At 44.3% G+C, this 18,520-nt stretch overlaps 2 protein-coding genes across 2 annotated transcripts in view; both read right to left on the bottom strand.

Moving 5' to 3' along the window:
- Positions 1-18,520, bottom strand: part of LOC115085947 (oocyte zinc finger protein XlCOF6-like) — a 1,095,473-nt gene that overhangs the window by 866,915 nt on the left and 210,038 nt on the right. The window lies entirely within an intron of this gene.
- The window catches only part of LOC115085974 (protein ZNF783-like), a 28,313-nt gene that overhangs the window by 3,203 nt on the left and 6,590 nt on the right, over positions 1-18,520 (bottom strand). The gene's annotated exons all lie outside the window — the stretch shown is intronic.

Raw genomic sequence — 18,520 nt, 5'->3', positions numbered from 1 at the left:
AATCAAGTTTACTTAGGGAATAGTCACTGCTATTAATTGCATCAGTGGACACTTGTGCTCTGGTGTTGCTTATGTACGGTGGCTTTATTCAAGGACCTCCCAATGATGGGTGCCCTTATCTTTCGCCCCGTCTATTATTCTTTATTATCTCAATTTTTTGAAAACCATTTTTCTTAATTCTCTGCTCCTGCAGTAATTTTCTTAAAAACCCCTATGCTTCCCGTTTTTTGAGGCGACCCGCTGCTGATGTGTATATACTTATCACAGCTTCCGCCTGAAATCCTTCTCACGGGTTCGCGTCTCTTAGCCCGACATGGGCCATGTTTCGGCACCTCCGTGCCTGCTTCAGGGGCTACGGGAGGGGTGTGCCGTGTCCTGGCTAGGTACACGGTAGCTGTTACGGCTTCAAATCTAAAGTTAACATCAATAGCCTTTGTTAGATTGTCTCATCTACAAAAGATCCTTTTCTGTATACCATTAGCACCGTTTAACACTTACTGTTACAGTGATCGTATTTCTGCGTGGACAGCGCCTATCTTCCATGTCTAGGGCGCGTTCGCCTATTCTAAACGTTTTATACTTACCGCGGGTCACCACCCCATCCTCACTCCAGATCGAGACTACACTCAGTGTTTGCAATTAAACTAATTACCAATTACGGGGCCCTCCTCTAGGGAGCTGTGTGTTTGATAAATCAGCATACATCAGAGAGGTGGAACGCCAATTGAACGACTGTGAGTACTATCAAAGGTTAAATGAAGACCCGACCGTGGTCATTAAAAGAAGAATAGATGCCAGAATAGATGAAGCTCACAAAGCCAATTGGATTTCAGAAAAAGAAGCGCGGTTCCTCACAGTGAAATTTCCGGTGTGCCCAGTTTTCTATACAGTACCTAAGATCCATAAATCCCTACAACAACCACCTGGAAGACCTATTGTGTCCTCCAAGGGATCACTTTTGGAACCACTTTCACAATTTGTGGACCGGTCATTACGTCAGTTTGTACCTAAAATAGCATCATACATCCGAGACTCGGCACATCTTATGACAATGTTACAAGACACTCATCCAGATCCAACATCCACCATACTGGTCACCGTTGATGTTACAGCATTATATACCTCAATCCCACAGGGTGAAGCTATTGAGGTCATCAAGCATACACTCACCACAGCACAAATTCCTCATAGAATCCCGAATGCTTTCATAGTTGAGTTGGCCAGTATAGCACTACAGGAAAACTACTTTATGTTCGCTGGGACTTTTTATAAACAAATTAAAGGCACAGCAATGGGTGCCACTATGGCACCAGACCTGGCCAACCTATATATGTCAGTATTCGAACAAACGTGGGTTTATACAAGCCCATATTACATCTATGTAGAGAAATGGAAGAGGTTTATAGATGACATTTTCTTCATCTGGAAAGGAAGCGAAGAAAAACTGAATGAATTCATACAGTGGTTAAATGGCTGTAATCCACATCTGCGGTTTACCAGTCAATATCACCACAAAACCATTTCTTTTTTGGACATTCAGATTTCACTGACAGATTCAGGATTTCACTTCACTATCTTTCGGAAACCCACTGATCGCAACACATTACTTCATTATTCATCTTTTCACCCTAATCATCTCAAGGATAATTTACCGGTCGGACAGTTTTTACGTCTGAGAAGGCTATGCTCCACTACAACGGAATACAAGATCCAGTCAAAAGAAATGACCAACAGGTTCCTACAACGAGGATATCCCCCAGTGGTAGTTAAGAGAGCTTATAAAAGGGCCAGATGGGCCAACAGAGATCTACTCCTGGAACCTAAAACTCCACAAAGGAATGAAAGGATGGTGTGTGTGTTACCATACACACCCCAAACACAGTTGATAAAAAAGAGCATCTTAAGACATTGGGCTATTTTACAGATCCACCCTGAATTTCAGGAGAAACCCATGTTCGCCCTTACGAAGGCCAGAAACTTCAAGGATCACATAGTCCACTCGAACCTGTCACTTCCCGGACTGGAATATCCTGATCAACAAGGTAACCATAAAAAATGTGGAAAATGCAGTGCGTGCAACTTTGTGTATGTTGGCACATCTCTCAATATACCAGGACGAAAACCTTATCGTTTCCAGCAAGCATATGATTGTGACTCAACAAGAGTTGTTTACGCGCTGTGGTGTCCCTGTCCCAAAATTTATATAGGGAAGACCATGAGGAAATTGAAGAATAGGATTCAAGAGCATGTCAGCCGCCTCAGACATCAAGTTGAAGGTGCACCTCTCACTGACCATTGGGTAGAAGTAGGTCACTCCCCAGAAGAGTTCCAAGTAGCAGTTATTTACCAGGTACAGCCCCACCCAAGAGGAGGTGATTTGAACTTAAAACTAGTACAAATGGAGCAGAGATTTATCTACACCTGGAATACCACCACCCCCAATGGTCTCAATCGTGAGATAGATTGGACAGTGTTCACCTAAAGTACAACTTTTCACTACAGTGAACAGAAGCATAGAACACAGCGTCAATAGAGAGGAGAGTTTCCTCAAACATACACACAGGATTGGATGCTAATGAAGAAATACAATCACACAAGCATACACACGAGCAATACCATTATAGAGAGGTCTAGTTTTATTTAATAATTACATATGATGTCGGCTATTATGCAGCATGCGGGGACCCAGTGAGGATAGCAGCCATATGGAGATGAAAGAGGAGCCACCGCTACGGGTTTAGAATCATAAGAGAGTCTCCCCAGGGCAGTGAGTTGTGTACACCCAAGTTTACACTACAAGCACACAGGCATTAAAATAAACGGGATCTCCCCAGCATAATTGGAGAGAGAGACAAAAAGAAAAAAAGAGCGGACATGGGAGTGGTCAGTCTCCCATGACGTCCGCGTAGGCGTTTTTGAAAGACATTGTTAGTAACAGGGTGGGACCACAATTAGCATGATCACGCCCTTTTTCTAAAAAAAAAAAAAAAAAAAAAAAAAAAAAAATCAAACACACAGCTCCCTAGAGGAGGGCCCCGTAATTGGTAATTAGTTTAATTGCAAACACTGAGTGTAGTCTCGATCTGGAGTGAGGATGGGGTGGTGACCCGCGGTAAGTATAAAACGTTTAGAATAGGCGAACGCGCCCTAGACATGGAAGATAGGCGCTGTCCACGCAGAAATACGATCACTGTAACAGTAAGTGTTAAACGGTGCTAATGGTATACAGAAAAGGATCTTTTGTAGATGAGACAATCTAACAAAGGCTATTGATGTTAACTTTAGATTTGAAGCCGTAACAGCTACCGTGTACCTAGCCAGGACACGGCACACCCCTCCCGTAGCCCCTGAAGCAGGCACGGAGGTGCCGAAACATGGCCCATGTCGGGCTAAGAGACGCGAACCCGTGAGAAGGATTTCAGGCGGAAGCTGTGATAAGTATATACACATCAGCAGCGGGTCGCCTCAAAAAACGGGAAGCATAGGGGTTTTTAAGAAAATTACTGCAGGAGCAGAGAATTAAGAAAAATGGTTTTCAAAAAATTGAGATAATAAAGAATAATAGACGGGGCGAAAGATAAGGGCACCCATCATTGGGAGGTCCTTGAATAAAGCCACCGTACATAAGCAACACCAGAGCACAAGTGTTCCCTTGGATTGGTGTGTGTTAATGTATTATTACTGAAGGGAAGAGGTTGGTTAATGTATAATTAATTGCATCAGTAGCATGGGATCTTCTAGGTGTTTGGGTAATTGCCAGGTTCTTGTGGCCTGGTTTGGCCTCTGTTGGAAACAGGATGCTGGGCTTGATGGACCCTTGGTCTGACCCAGCATGGCAATTTCTTATGTTCTTATGTTCTTAGATACAGCAGAGAGAAAAGGCCCTCTGCTCCCTACTGCAGCCCTTCTCCCCTTCAGTTATCCCTCCCTCCCTTCCCACACTCCTTCTGTCCTGAAAGGAGCAGGAGGAAAAGGGGTGGAGATGGAGAGGACAGAGAAAGCAGTCAGCATGTTTGATCTCTCAAAGATTTCTGAAATCAAGCCAAAGATGGTTTTGATGTTATTCCTGGATAATATGAGTGATGTACCCAAAAAGCACAAAGGAAGGCGATCTATGAAAGCCGTGAGGAATAACAAAAGAATAGATGCCTATAGTCTTTTTCACTTTCTTTATTGAGGTGGAGACATGAAAGATAGCCCAACTCTGGCCGAGTTTCGCCGCTTATGACGGCTGCCTCAGGGGCTTATGTATTTTTGTCTTGAGTTCCCAATTTAATTCAGACAACATGTGTGTAAATAGATTATACTAACATCTGTATAATCCACAACAGTATACAATCTTGTACCGCGTTCAGGAACCGGGTCTCCACTCATGTTTGACTTTTTGAGTGGAGACCCGGTTCCTGAACGTGGTACAAGATTGTATACTGTTGTGGATTATACAGATGTTAGTATAATCTATTCACACACATGTTGTCTGAATTAAATTGGGAACTCAAGACAAAAATACATTAGCCCCTGAGGCAGCCATCATAAGCGGCGAAACTCGGCCAGAGTCGGGCTATCTTTCATGTCTCCACCTCAATAAAGAAATTGAAAAAGACTATAGGCATCTATTCTTTTGTTAGTATGAGTGATGTTCCTTTAAAAGGATTCCATCTTTACACAAAGGTCCTTGTATCTTCCCGTGCCACCCAGACACCAGCTACAAAGACCTGGATGTGTTTTGGAAGTCTGCAGCTGGCAGTGAGGGGACTAACTTCAATTCATAGAAACTTTAACAATTGTCAGTACTGCTGACGAGTTTCAAACTTGTGCTAATTTAACCCCTTTTTGTGGCTGGTACTATGTGCCCAATATATGTCAACATATTTTTCTGTGTAATTAATAGCATGATAAACTGCTAATGCTGAAGGCACTTTCAGTACACAGAAGCTCATATATTTGGAAAAACAACAAGGACTTTCTCACGAAAATATTAGAAAGATGGTTGCACTATTTCAATTAAAAACAAAAGTGACATGGGGGGGGGGGGGGGGGCAAAGCCACTGAGAAAGATGGCCACTTGAATTCCAGCTCTGCTCTTCCCCCGACCTACTTTTATTGAAATTGCTGCACATCCCTTTCGTTTTTGCCTCCTAGTGCGACTAGATTTGCTTCTAATTCTCCCCGATGGTCGCTACGAAGAAAGGACCCGACTTTAAACAATTTTCCTACGTGAAAATGTCCTCTGAAAATTCGGGGGCCTGGAGCGTTGGAAGAAGCCTCGGAGCAGAGTGATTTGGCTTCGGAGGTGGTCTCAGTGGGTGGCGAGTTAGAGGGACATCCGCCAGATCTCCCGACCCGCGCAGAATTCAGGCAATGGTTCTGCGACTTGTGCAAGGACAAGCGTGAAACTAAGCAGGACCCGATGATGGGCTCGATATCTGAAATGGAGGAGGAAATGTCCGAGATCGAGCGCCGCATGGATGACCGCGATCAGCGTTTGGATGCATAATATGAGAAAGTGGGGAAATTCGAATCGCAATGCGGCCACCTCTCTCTTGAAAATGTTGAACTCCGAGCCAAAAACTGAGGAGTTGGAGAACCGGGAATCACCGCTGCAATCTACGGTTTCACAGCATTCCGGAGACCGAGCATTACAAAGATTACCATGCAGTAGTTAAAAATGTCTGCTTTTTTTCTGAGCTGGAATCAAGACTTGGAAACACAATCATCGATGGTTGAGGGGGAATTAGAAAGAGCGCACCGGGCCCTGAGACCTAAAGTAGGGATTAAACCCTGCAATATAACAGCGTTTTTTCACCGTTTCCCAAACAAAGAGAGGATTTTTTACCAAGGCCAGAAAACAGCAAACCTGGCTCAGGGAGTCACATAGATTTTTAAGTAGTGACCAAAGAAATGAGGATCAGTAAACACCAGGAGTTCTTTATTCAGCACAGAACATGATAAAAAGCTCGACTCAGGCCAAGTTTTGCTCTTTGAGCTGCTTCAGGGGCTAACAAAACAAAACAGATATAAAAACATATAAATACAAATAAAAACATATACACCATACATACATAATGAAATCATATAAAATAATATAAAATAAAGAGGAATCAAATACTCAAAAGCAAAATAAAAAGTGACAACACAATGACAAAAAATACTTAATAACAAAAGATGTTATTAAAACATGGTCTAATATATCTTTATGTGTGATTCCTTATGTGCCCACATATAAATTCATATATTAAAAATTATATATAAATTAATCGGTGCAGTCTATTAGTTAATAGGAACTTCTAGTAAAAAACTTTAAAATACCTATTACATCTAATGCCAGTGGTTTGTCTCCATAAAGCAGATCAACCTCTCTCAGTGTGCTAAAAATGAACCAAACAAAATTTGAGCAATTCAAAATGAGACCACTTTGTGATACACCTTTGCGAAACAATGTAGCACATCATTTTGAAATAAAATATCAAATTGGTGTCTGCCTAGAATAAATCTCATATGTTGCCAAAGCACTTGTTAACCCAAAATATCCCCGATTGACTATATATTTAAAAACCATACAGCTGCTGACAAAATTAAATTAAAACGAACTAATGTGCCTTCAGGCGCCAAAAAACAATAGGAATTGTAAATAAAATATGAAATATAAACAGCTCCTTAAAAAGCTCTCCATGTAATTCAGCCAAGCCAATAGTGCAACAAAAATCAATGGTTTAAAGGGCTCTCAAACAATACTTCCATATAATTAAGCCAAGCCATGACCAAATAAAAACACAACATGTAAATTTTAAAAGCACCATCATGTTAAATTTAAAAATAAAAAAACTATCATGTTCAATTTAAAAAACTCCCACAGTTTTATTGTCAGCTGCACTGTGCAACATTATCGGCGCTGTCACTGCTCATCGGCTGGATTTAAAAAAACCCAAACATATTGAATTTCAAAAACTCACCGCCACAACCACAATTTTAATATCAGCGCATTCACTTCTCATTGGCTGACAGCTCCGTGTCAGCCGAACATTTATTTATTTATTTATTTATTTATTGTTTTTTGTTATACCGAGTTTCATGACTGGCATCACATCAACCCGGTTTACAATTAACAATGTGTGAAAAGCATAAGGTAACGTGATAACAATATTCCCAATAGAACTGTGAACTTTAAATACAGAGAATCAATTGAAGGGTGAGAAAGTTACAATAAAACAATAAAACAGGGAAAATTAACTTGGAGCTGGAAGAGGGGAGAGATTGAACAATGCAATATTTACATTTCAGCCAATTAGTGTAGTAGTATAGCGGAGTGAATAAATAAGCCTATGTGAATAAATGGGACAGTACATAAATATGAAACGGTAAAATAAGTAACCAAGAGAATAAATATGACACAGTAGTGAATGATAATAATATGATAAAACTCCGCAGGTAATGATGTGCGTAAGTTTATGGTAGTTGGATTCTTATTTAGATCCAGTTATTGCATGCGAGTTTGTGTTGAAGAGTGGAGGTTTTATTCAAGGCTTGGAAATGCTTTTTTGAAAAGCCAAGTTTTTAGTCTTTTTTCTAAATGTTAGAGAGCATGGTTCCTGTCTCAAATCCGGTGGGATAGAGTTCCAAAGAGATGGACCTGCTGAAGAGAAGGCTCTGAGACTCAAGGATTTATGTTGGAAGGTTTTGGCATTTGGAATTTGGAGTGACTCTTTGTAGTATTCCCTGATGGGTCTGGCGGAAGTGTATTTTTTAAGTGGTATTTGTAGATCGAGTTGTGTGTGTTGGTTAATGGTCTTGTATATGATGTTGATGGATTTGTACATGATTCTATAGTGGATAGGTAACCAATGGAGGTTTTTGAGGATGGGGGAGATGTGGTCAATTTTCCTGGAATTTGTAAGCACTCTGGCTGCAGAGTTCTGAACCATTTGAAGGGGTTTGGTATAAGAAGCTGGGAGGCCTAGTAGTAATGAGTTGCAATAATCTAGTTTAGAAAAGATTATTGCTTGCAAGATTGTTCTAAAGTCTTGAGCGTGGAAAAGTGGTTTAATTCTTTTCAGAATATGTAATTTGTAGAAGCAATCTTTGGTGGTTTGGTTAATGAATGTTTTGAGGTTGAGACGATTGTCTAAGATAGCTCCTAGATCTCTTACGTGGGTTGTTTGAAGGAGTGTGGGTGGTTTTGGAAGTGAGTTATTGTTTTCCGGTGATATGAGCAGGAATTCCGTTTTCGAAGCATTGAGTACGAGGTTTAGGCTGGTGAGGAGAAGTTTAATTTCTAATAAGCAACTGTCCCAGAATTCCATTGTTTTTAAGATTGTTTCTTTTATGGGAATCACGATCTGTACATCGTCTGCGAACAGGAAGTGTTTCAGGCTTAATTTTGTAAGAAGTTGACATAGTGGTAACAGGTAGACATTAAAGAGCGTGGGTGAAAGTGATGAACCTTGCGGCACTCCTCTGTTAGAAGGGTGGTATTGGGATTCTTTATTGTGGATTTTGACTCTATATCCTCTGTTTTCTAGGAATGTTTTGAACCAGTTTAGTGTAGCACCTGTCAATCCAATGTTTGCCAGTTGTTTTAGAAGGAGGGCGTGATTGACGGTGTCGAAGGCCGCCGAGAAGTCTAGGAGGATTAGTAAAAATGTTTGGCCTTTATCAATTCCAGAAATGAGGTAGTCCGTGAGAGAGAGTAGTAGTGTTTCGGTGCTTGCGGCTTTGCGAAAACCATATTGGTTTGGGGACAGAATACTGTGGTCCTCTAGGTAGTTGGATAGTTGGGTGTTTACCAATTTTTCCATGATTTTAGCTATGAATGGGAGGTTGGAAATAGGGCGGAAGTTGTTGGGATCACATGCGTTTAGATTTGGTTTTTTTAGCAGAGGCTTGATTGAGGCAGTTTTTAGGTCATCTGGGTAGATACCGTGTGATAGTGAGCAGTTTATGATTTCTGCCAGGGTTTTTGCTATAGTGTCAGGGATGAGAAGAAGCATTTTAGAAGGGATTTGATCAAATGGGTGTGATGACGGTTTCATTCTCTTTAACACCGAATGTATCTCTGTGATTGTAATGGGTTCGAAGGCGTTTAGCTGTATGTCTTTGTTTTGGGGGAGATATGAGTTGTCTGGAGCAGTAGTGTTTGTAATCAGCTGATTAAGGAGATCAGATATTTTTTTGTTGAAATGAAGAGCCAGTTCATCTGCCTTAGTCTGGGCTAACTCGGGTGGGATATCTGGAATGACAGGTTTAGTGAGGCTGGAAACGAAGGCGAATAAAGCTTTTGAGTCAAAGATGAGATGATGAACCTTCCTGGCATAATAGTCTCTTTTGGTTTTCAGCGTGCTACTTTTGTATAGATGGAGTGAGCGTTTGTAGTCAGATAGTGAGGCCGGTGAAGGGGCTTTGCGCCATTTTCTTTCTTTCTGCCGAAGTAGTTGTTTGAGCTTTCGCAGTTCATCATTAAACCAGGGTTGTCTTTTGGATGCATTAGACGACCTTATTTTGGTTGTCAGTGGGCAGAGAGTGTTTGCTATAGATTTTGTTATTTTGGACCAGGATTGAAGGGCAGAGTTGGGCGTAGAGACATCGATGAGTGGTAGATCTGAGGTTAGGAGGTTGCTGAGGTGTTCCGAGGTGCAAGGTTTTCTGTATAGGAAAGAGGGTCTTGAGTTAAGATTGGAGTCTGATCTTGGTAAAGAAAAGCTGGTGGAGATTAGCGAATGGTCAGACCATGGGACTTTTTTGCAATTTGGTTGTTTTGTAAGGGAAATACCAGAGTTTGTAAAGAAGAGATCGAGCGTGTGGCCTGCTTTGTGGGTGGGTTTGTTGATTTGTTGTTTGAAACCCATCGCTGACATTGCGGTGAGGAAAGCTTCACAGTTTGTTGAAAGGGGGACTTTGTCAACATGTAAGTTGAAGTCGCCCAGGATTATAGCAGGGGAGTCAAGATTGAGATGTAGAGTTATGGTTTCGATAATAGGTGAGGCATCTGACTCTAGTAATCCTGGAGGGGCATAGACTAGAAGGATTTGGAGATGTTCTGATTTGAACAATCCTAGTTCTAGTTTGGTAGCTGTACTGATGTGGTGGTGTGTGAACCTTAAGGATTTTTTTGCAGCTAAGAAGATACCCCCTCCTCTTTTTTTTTGTCTAGAGCCGCCACATTTAGTCGTGCTCCTAAATGTCAAAACAGCCTTCAGAGGGTCAGCGTTTCAACCGGAAATGCCGGACTGCGCGTAGTTTCGTCTTCTTAATACTTCCTTTTCGCGCCATTTAAAAAAAAAACAAAAACAGCTGATAGAGACTGACAGATTCAGGAGAACTACCACCATACATGATTAAGAAAAAACCCGCATAAGAGAAAAAATGATAGCACCAATAAAAAATAAATAAATAAATGTGATCATATATAAAAAAAAACACAAACAAAACATTATTCCAAAAACAGATGCATTTCTATAACAAATACATAATAAAAAATTAAAATTCCAGACATCTATAGTAAATGGCAAAAACACTTAATTACAGTGAGTCCAAAAGTACTAATAATAAAAAAATGTGCACTCAAAAATCAGAGAAGATTCATTAACTTAAAAAACAATTATCATTCAGATGATAAATAAAGAATCATAAAAAGAGATTAAAATGGACAGATCATTAGAATGTAAAATAACTTGAAAAGCAATGTTACCATTTGGATAATAAATAATGTATCACAAAAAAGTAAAATTAACAAAAACATTAAAATGTAAAGAATCATAGAAAAACAGAAAAATCTATCTCGTTATTAAGACCATTTGGTGACATTGTATTAAAATCAAAAATACATTTTTGTTCTATTCTCAGAAGATTCTGGTCAAAATTCCCTCCTCTCCAATTTTTATTTAGTTTCTTGATAGCACAAAATCTATATTCCTCAAATTGATGTCCTGCCTCAATACTGTGTGCTAGCTGTATGGAGACAAACCACCGGCATTAGATGTAATAGGTATTTTAAAGTTTTTTTACTAGAAGTTCCTATTAACTAATAGACTGCACCAATTAATTTATATATAGTTTTTAATATATGAATTTATATGTGGGCATATATGGAATCACACAAAGATATATTAGACCATGTTTTAATAACATCTTTTGTTATTATTTTTTGTCATTAAGGGCCTCATTTTCTAAAATATCGCAGACCTGCGATACTTTAGGTAATAAGGGGCGGGGGGCCGAAACGGGGGGCGGTCCTGCGCTGCCAGTTTCGCACCCAATAGCGCCACCATAGAAGGTGTAGCTATTCGGGTAGATTTTATAAATTTGCGCGAGTGCGTAATTTTGTTTGCGCACCAGGCATGAACAAAAGTACGCTGGATTTTATAAGATATGCGTGTAGCCACATGTATCTTATAAAATCTGGGGTCGGCGCGCGCAAGGGGGTGCACATTTGTGCAACTGGCACGCTCCGAGCCTGGCGCGCGCTGCCTGTTCCCTCCAAGGTTGCTCTGAAATCGGAGCGGCCTCAGAGGAACTTTCTTTCCACCCCCCTGCACTGTTCCCTCCCTTCCCCTACCTAACCCACCCCCCCGGCCCTATATAACCCCCCCTACCTTTGTTGGCAGATTTACGCCTGCTGAAAGCAGGCGTAAATCTGCGCACGCCAGCGGGCTGCTGGCGCGCCATCACCCGACCTGGAGGCAGGTCCGGAGGCCTCGACCATGCCCCCGGGCCGGTGCCACGCCCCTGGTCCCACCCCGAACCGCCCCCTGACCCTGGACACGCCCCTGGACATGCTCCCTCCCCGCCCCTTTTACGAAGCCCCAGGACTTACGCCCGCTGTGAAGGACGAATAGATGGTCCATCTTTCGTACGGATTCCGACCTTTCCAGGAATCGGACTAGGAGCCTGCCGATGTTGAGATGGCGTAGACTTCAAGCCTCTTCCGAATTCTTATGCTCCTCTGGCGATGGTAGTGAGAAGGTTTGGTTGAGATGGAAGTGAGACACCACTTTGGGGAGGAACAACAGAACTGTGTGTAACTGGATGGTTCCCGGGGTGAGTCTGAGAACAGCTCCCGGCAGGACAGTGCTTGTAGTGCAGATATATGATGAGCTGAACAGACTGCCAGTAGGAAGGCTGTCTTCAATGTTAATAGTCGGAGAGACAAGCCATGAAGAGGTCTGAAGGCGGTTCCTGCTAGGAAATCTAGGACCAGGTTGAGGTTCCAAAGAGGCACCGGCCACTTTAGGGGTGGTCGAATGTGCTTGACTCCTTTCAGGAAGCGGGAGACATCCGGGTGAGAGGCTATGCTGCCGCTCTCGCTCTTGGATCCGTAGCATGACAAAGCGGCCACCTGTACCTTGATGGAGTTGAGGGACAATCCCTTCTGTAGGCCATTCTATAGGAATTCCAAAATCGCAGGAATTTTGACTGAGTGTGGTATGACATTGTGGTCCTCGCACCAGGCTTCGAATACTCTCCAAATCCTTATGTATGTTAGGGATGTGGAGAACTTGTGTGCTCGGAGTAACATAGAAACATAGAAACATAGAAATGACGGCAGAAGAAGACCAAACGGCCCATCCAGTCTGCCCAGCAAGCTTCACACACTTTTTTCTCTCATACTTATCTGTTTCTCTTAGCTCTTGGTTCTATTTCCCTTCCACCCCCACCATTAATGTAGAAAGCAGTGATGGAGCTGCATCCAAGTGAAATATCTAGCTTGATAAGTTAGGGGTAGTAGGGGTAGTAACCGCCGCAATAAGCAAGCTACACCCATGCATATTTGTTTTACTCAGACTATGTTATACAGCCCTTATTGGTTGTTTTTCTTCTCCCCTGCCGTTGAAGCAGGGAGCTATGCTGGATATGCTTGAAGTATCAGTTTATTCTTCTCCCATGCTGTTGAAGCAGAGAGCCATGCTGGATATGCATCGAAAGTGAAGTAACAGGCTTATTTGATTTGGGGTAGTAACCGCAGTAACAAGCCAGCTACTCCCCGCTTTGTGAATGCGAACCCTTTTTTCTTCTCCCCTGCCGTTGAAGCAGAGAGCTCTGCTGGATGTGTGTAGTATCAGTTTTTTCTTCTCCCCTGCCGTTGAAGCAGAGAACTATGCTGTATATGCATAGAAATTGAAGTAACAGGCTTATTTGATTTGGGGTAGTAACCGCCGTAACAAGCCAGCTACTCCCCACTTTGTGAGTGCAGATCCTTTATTCCACATTTCCTCTTGCTGTTGAAGCTAGAACGATGTTGGAGTCACAGTAAGCATGTGTACGTTTATTGAATAAGGGTATTGTCTCCAGGCAGTAGCCATAATTCTGGCGAGTCACCCACTCTTCATTGGCGGCCTCTTGACTTTATGGATCCACAGTGTTTATCCCACGCCCCTTTGAAGTCCTTCACAGTTCTGGTCTTCACCACATCCTCCGGAAGGGCATTCCAGGCATCCACCACCCTCTCCGTGAAGAAATACTTCCTAACATTGGTTCTGAATCTTCCTCCCTGGAGCTTCAAATCGTGACCCCTGGTTCTGCTGATTTTTTTCCTACGGAAAAGGTTTGTCGTTGTCTTTGGATCATTAAAACCTTTCAGGGTGTCAATTACTGCCCCTGAGTATTCTCTCCTCCTTAGGTAAGTCCTCTCAATGGCCAGACCATAAGAGAGAATTGAGCTGGATCCTCGTGGAGGATCGGTCCTTGTTGGAGCAGATCTCTGTGTGGAGGTAGTGGCAGGGGGTTCCCTGTCAGCAGTCTTCGCATGTCTACGTACCACGGTCTTCTAGGCAGTCCGGGGCCACTAGAAGGACTGGTCCCCTGTGGTGTTCTAATTGTGGATGATTGCGCCCAATAGGGGCCACAGCAGGAAGGCGTATAACAGAGCCTCCTGTGGCCAGGTCTGTACCAGGGCATCGATTCCCTGGGACGGGGTTCCCACCTGCGGCTGAAGAAACTGGGTACTTGGGCGTTGGACTGGTTTGCCAGGAGTTCCATGGTTTGTGTTCCTCATCGGTTCACTATCAACTGGAATGCTGTGGTTGACAGTTTACATTCTTCTGGGTCTAGACTTTTTCTGCTGAGGTAGTCCGCCGCGACATTGTCTTTCCCAGCAATGTGGATGGCCGAGATCTCTTGAAGATTCACTTCCGTCCATGACATTAGGAGGTCTATTTACAGAGACACCTGTTGGCTTCTGGTTCCTCCCTGACGGTTGATGTAGGCCACTGCTGTGGCGTTGTCTGACATTACTCTGACTGCTTTTCCTCGGAGTCTGTGACTGAACCTTAGGCAGGCTACTCTGACTGCCCGGGCTTCTAGGCGATTGATGTTCCATCCCGACTCTTCTTCGTTCCATTGTCCTTGAGGGGTTAGCTCCTGGCAGTGTACTCCCCATCCTCGTAGGCTGGCATCCATGATGAGTAGGATCCAGGTTGGGGAGGATAGTCTCGTTCCATGGCTCAGGTGGGCTTCTTGTAGCCACCATCGTAGTTGAGCCCGAACTCTGTCCGGGAGCTGAAGCCTTACGGTGTAGTTCTGGGACAGTGGATTCCATCATGATAGTAGTGAGCGTTGTAGGGGTCTCATGTGAGCTCGTGCCCATGGGACTACTTCCAGTGTGGATGCCACGAGGCCGAGAACTTGTAGGTATCCCCATGCTGTGGGGCAAGTTCGCTCAACAGGGTTCATAACTGGGTCATCGGTTTTGATCTCCTTGTCGGTGTCAGGATGACCTTGTCTTGTTTGGTGTCGAACCGGACTCCCACGTATTCTAGAGATTGGAAGGCTCTCCAGTAGAGTTTTGACTCTGTTGGTTGCCTGGTGGCTTTCTTCTGGGGATTTCGCTCTGATCAGCCAATCGTCTAGATAAGGGTACACTCGGATTCCTTCCTTCCTCAGTGTTGCTGCCACCACTACTATGATCTTGGTGAACGACCGGGGTGCAGTGGCTAACCCGAAAGGTAGTGCCCGGAACTAGTAGTGACGGTCCAGGATCGAGAAGTGTAGGAAACGTTGATGCTCTTGATGGATCGGAATGTGTAGTTAGGCTTCCGACAGATCCAGGGAGGTAAGAAACTCTCCAGGTTGTATCGCCCTTATTACCGAGCGTAGGATTTCCATGCGGAAGCGAGGAATCTTCAGGTGACGGTTGAACCGCCTTGAGGTCCAGGATAGGTCTGAACGTTTCTTCCTTCTTGGGAACGATATAATAGATGGAATAATGGCCAGTATTTATTTGTTGTGGAGGCACCGGTGTTATAGCCCCTAAGGCTAGTAATCTGGTCAGTGTAGCTTTCACTGCCATTCTCTCTTGTTCCAAAAGGACTGGCTCCGGCCTGCGGGGCGGGTCGCTTGATATGAACTTCTAAATGGGTTGAAGTGCTGTGATCCTCTGCCCCTGGAGATCCGGGGAAAGATCGCTGGTTTCTCTTATTCCTGTTCTCCGGTAGCCTCGGCATTGGGGATTCGCCCCACTTGTTGGCTAGTTTCTCTAATTCGCTTCCAAACAGGAGTGTTCCCTTGAAAGGTATCCTTATGAGTCTCATTTTGGAGGATGCGTCGGCTGACCAATTTCGGAGCCAGATTTGTCTCCTGGCTGCCATGGCGGATGAGACTCCTCTAGCTGCTGTGTGTACCAGATCCGAAGCGGCGTCTGCGAGGAATGATACAACTGGTTCCAGGGCTTCCCCAGGAGTGTTGTTCCTGGTCTGTGCTAAGCAGGCGCATGTCACCACGGCACAGCAGGCCGCGATCTGTAAAGACATAGCGGAGATGTCAAAGGACTATTTGAGAATAGATTCCAGACGACTGTCTTGATCATCCTTGAGTGCTGCTCCTCCCTCCACCGGGATAGTAGTGTGCTTCAAGACTGCGCAGACCATGGCATCCACTTTTGGACATGCCAGGAGATCTTTGGTGGCTAGGACCAGAGGGTACATGGCTGCCAGAGCCCGGCCCCCTTTGAACGTGGTTTCTGGAGCATCCCATTCAATTAGTTGCTGGATGGCTTGTAATAGTGGGAAATGGCGGGAGGTCTGAAGAAGTCCCTCCAAAAGTAGGTTCGTCATAGGTTCCCCCGAGGCACTTGTGCCTGGGATGTCAAGCTCTTTTAACCTGTGCGTGACCAGGTCTAAAAGTTCGTCCTTGGTAAAGAAGCGTCTCATGGTTCAGTGGGGTTCTGTCCCCGGAGGGAGTTCCCCTTCCTCCAGAGGTTCTGACTCCTCATCTGAGATGTCCGTGTCCCCGAAGGTGGGGCTTCTGGGTGGTGGGATCACTTCCCTGGGCATAGAGGGTCCTGGCATGTTGAGGTCTTCTGGTGGTACCTGTGACCGCATTGTAGGAGGCACTGGTTGCATGTGGACGAAGGTATGCAGACCTTTGAAGAATTCCACCCAGGAGATAGAAGCTGGGTCTAGACTAGGGGGCGGCATGTCCCTGGGGCACCCCGTTTGAGGGGGGGTCCCGCTGTGTGATGCTAACTCTGGTGTACCGTTCGAGAGGCTGGGGTCTGGTACCGGCAGGGGAGGGCCATGAGTTGGGTCCCCTAGGACCTCTTCGCATTGTATATACAGGCCTGTGGCCTCCTCATGCTGTGCAGCTCTAATGTGGCTTGCCGGGCAAAGGCCCTGAGCTTTGAACTTATTTTCAGGTTGTCCCATAGCTTGTGCGCGTACAATACAGTTAGGCGCTCCGGTGTGCGAAGTTGCGTGCGTAGGTTTGATGCGCGCGTGTAGAGAGATGTGCGCGCTGTTGTGCGCACGGGTCAAATTATGTGCCCGGCACTGTGAGCGCGTGGCTATGCGCTTTGCTTGTGCACCCGGTACTTGTGTGCACAAGGTATTTATGCGCATGGCTCGCCTCTGTGGGCACGGATCGAGACAACGGACAGGGTAGCGAACAGGGCCAGAATAGTGACGGTGACCATGCAGACAATATGGCGACCACCTCGGAGGGTCTCCACGTGGGAGGACCCTAGGATCTAACCGGGGTCTAGCCCTGCTAGGGCCGATCAACCCAGTGGCACTGGTCCCGGCTGGTGACCTGTGCGTCTCCTCGAGCTTCAGAGACCGGAGACTTTTAAATAGATTTCTACCTTACCTTGTCTCGGTGCTTCCCGGTCTCGTTCCGGGCGGTCTCCGGCTGCGGGGGGAGAGGGAAAATACCTTCACCACCACGCTCGAGGTTGCACCCGCTGCCTCTCAGCCTCACCCGATGTTGGGGGCTAGGTCCCCGCCGAGGGTCGGCTGCTGGACCGAGGCTTACCTCCGAGGGATCGCGGAAATCACCTCAGGAATCTCAACTGGGGGAAGGACCCAACGGGTGTCAACGCAGGAGAGCGGGGCTCATCTGTAGAGGTAAGATTTCTTCTTAATTTGGATTTCTTCTGTAAAATTCACTCTAACGCTGTGCTAGCGTGCATAGAGTCCCTAACTGCTATGGAGACGGAAAATACTGAAGAGCTGCACTTCCTGCAGGGGTATATGTACTAGGGCTGACATCAGATTGAAATCTGATCCGTCTCCAACTGCTATCAGGAGTACACTATACCCATTGGTCCAGAGTCCATCTGCTACACGCTAGGAAAAGGAAAACAGAGGAGTGCCTCAGGGATCTGTATTTGGACCAGAGCTTTTGAATATATTTATAAATGATCTAGAAAGGGGAACGACTAGTGAGGTGATCAAATTTGCAGATGACACAAAATTATGCAGAGTAATTAAATCACAAGTGAATGTCTAAATTGCAGAAGGACCTTATGAGATTGGAATATTGGGTGTCCAAATGTCAGATTAAATTTAATGTGGATAAGTTCAAGGTGATGCAAATAGGGAAAAATAACCTTTGCAGTAGTTACACAATGTTAGGTTCCATCTTAAGAGTTACTACCCAGGAAAGAGAACTAGGAATCATTGTGGATATTACATTCAAACTGTCAGCTCAGTGTACTGTGGCGGTTAAAAAAGCAAACACAATGTTAGGAATTATTACGAAGGGAATGGCAAATAAAACAGTGGATGTATTAATGCTCCATGTATTGCTCCATGGTGAGACTGCATTTTGAATATTGTGTGCTATTCTGTTCTTCACATCTCAAAAAAGATATAGTTGCACTGGAGAAAATGCAAAGAAGGATAACCAAATGATAAGAGTTATAGAACACCTCCCCTGTGAGGAAAGCCTAAAGAGATTAGGGCTGTTTAGCTTGGAGAAGAGATATCTGGGGGGGATATGATAGAGGTCTACAAAATCATGAAAGGACTTGAGTAGGTAAATGTGAATCGGTTATTTACTCTTTCAGATAACAGAAAATCTAGGGGGCACTCCATGAAGTTAACAAGTAGCACATTTAAAACAAATCAGAGAAAATTCTCTTTCACTCAACACCCAATTAAACTCTGGAATTTATTGCCAAAGGATGTAGTTAAGGCAGTTAGAGTAGCTGGGTTTAAAAAAGGTTTGGTTAAGTTTCTGGAGGAGAAGTCTATAAACTGCTGTTAATCAGTAAAGAATAGCCACTGCTTGTTACCAGCCTTAGTTCCCTGGG

The sequence above is a fragment of the Rhinatrema bivittatum genome, chromosome 2, assembly GCF_901001135.1.
Source record: "Rhinatrema bivittatum chromosome 2, aRhiBiv1.1, whole genome shotgun sequence".
Classification (NCBI taxonomy): domain Eukaryota; kingdom Metazoa; phylum Chordata; class Amphibia; order Gymnophiona; family Rhinatrematidae; genus Rhinatrema; species Rhinatrema bivittatum.
This window is presented reverse-complemented; position numbering and strand designations above follow the sequence as displayed.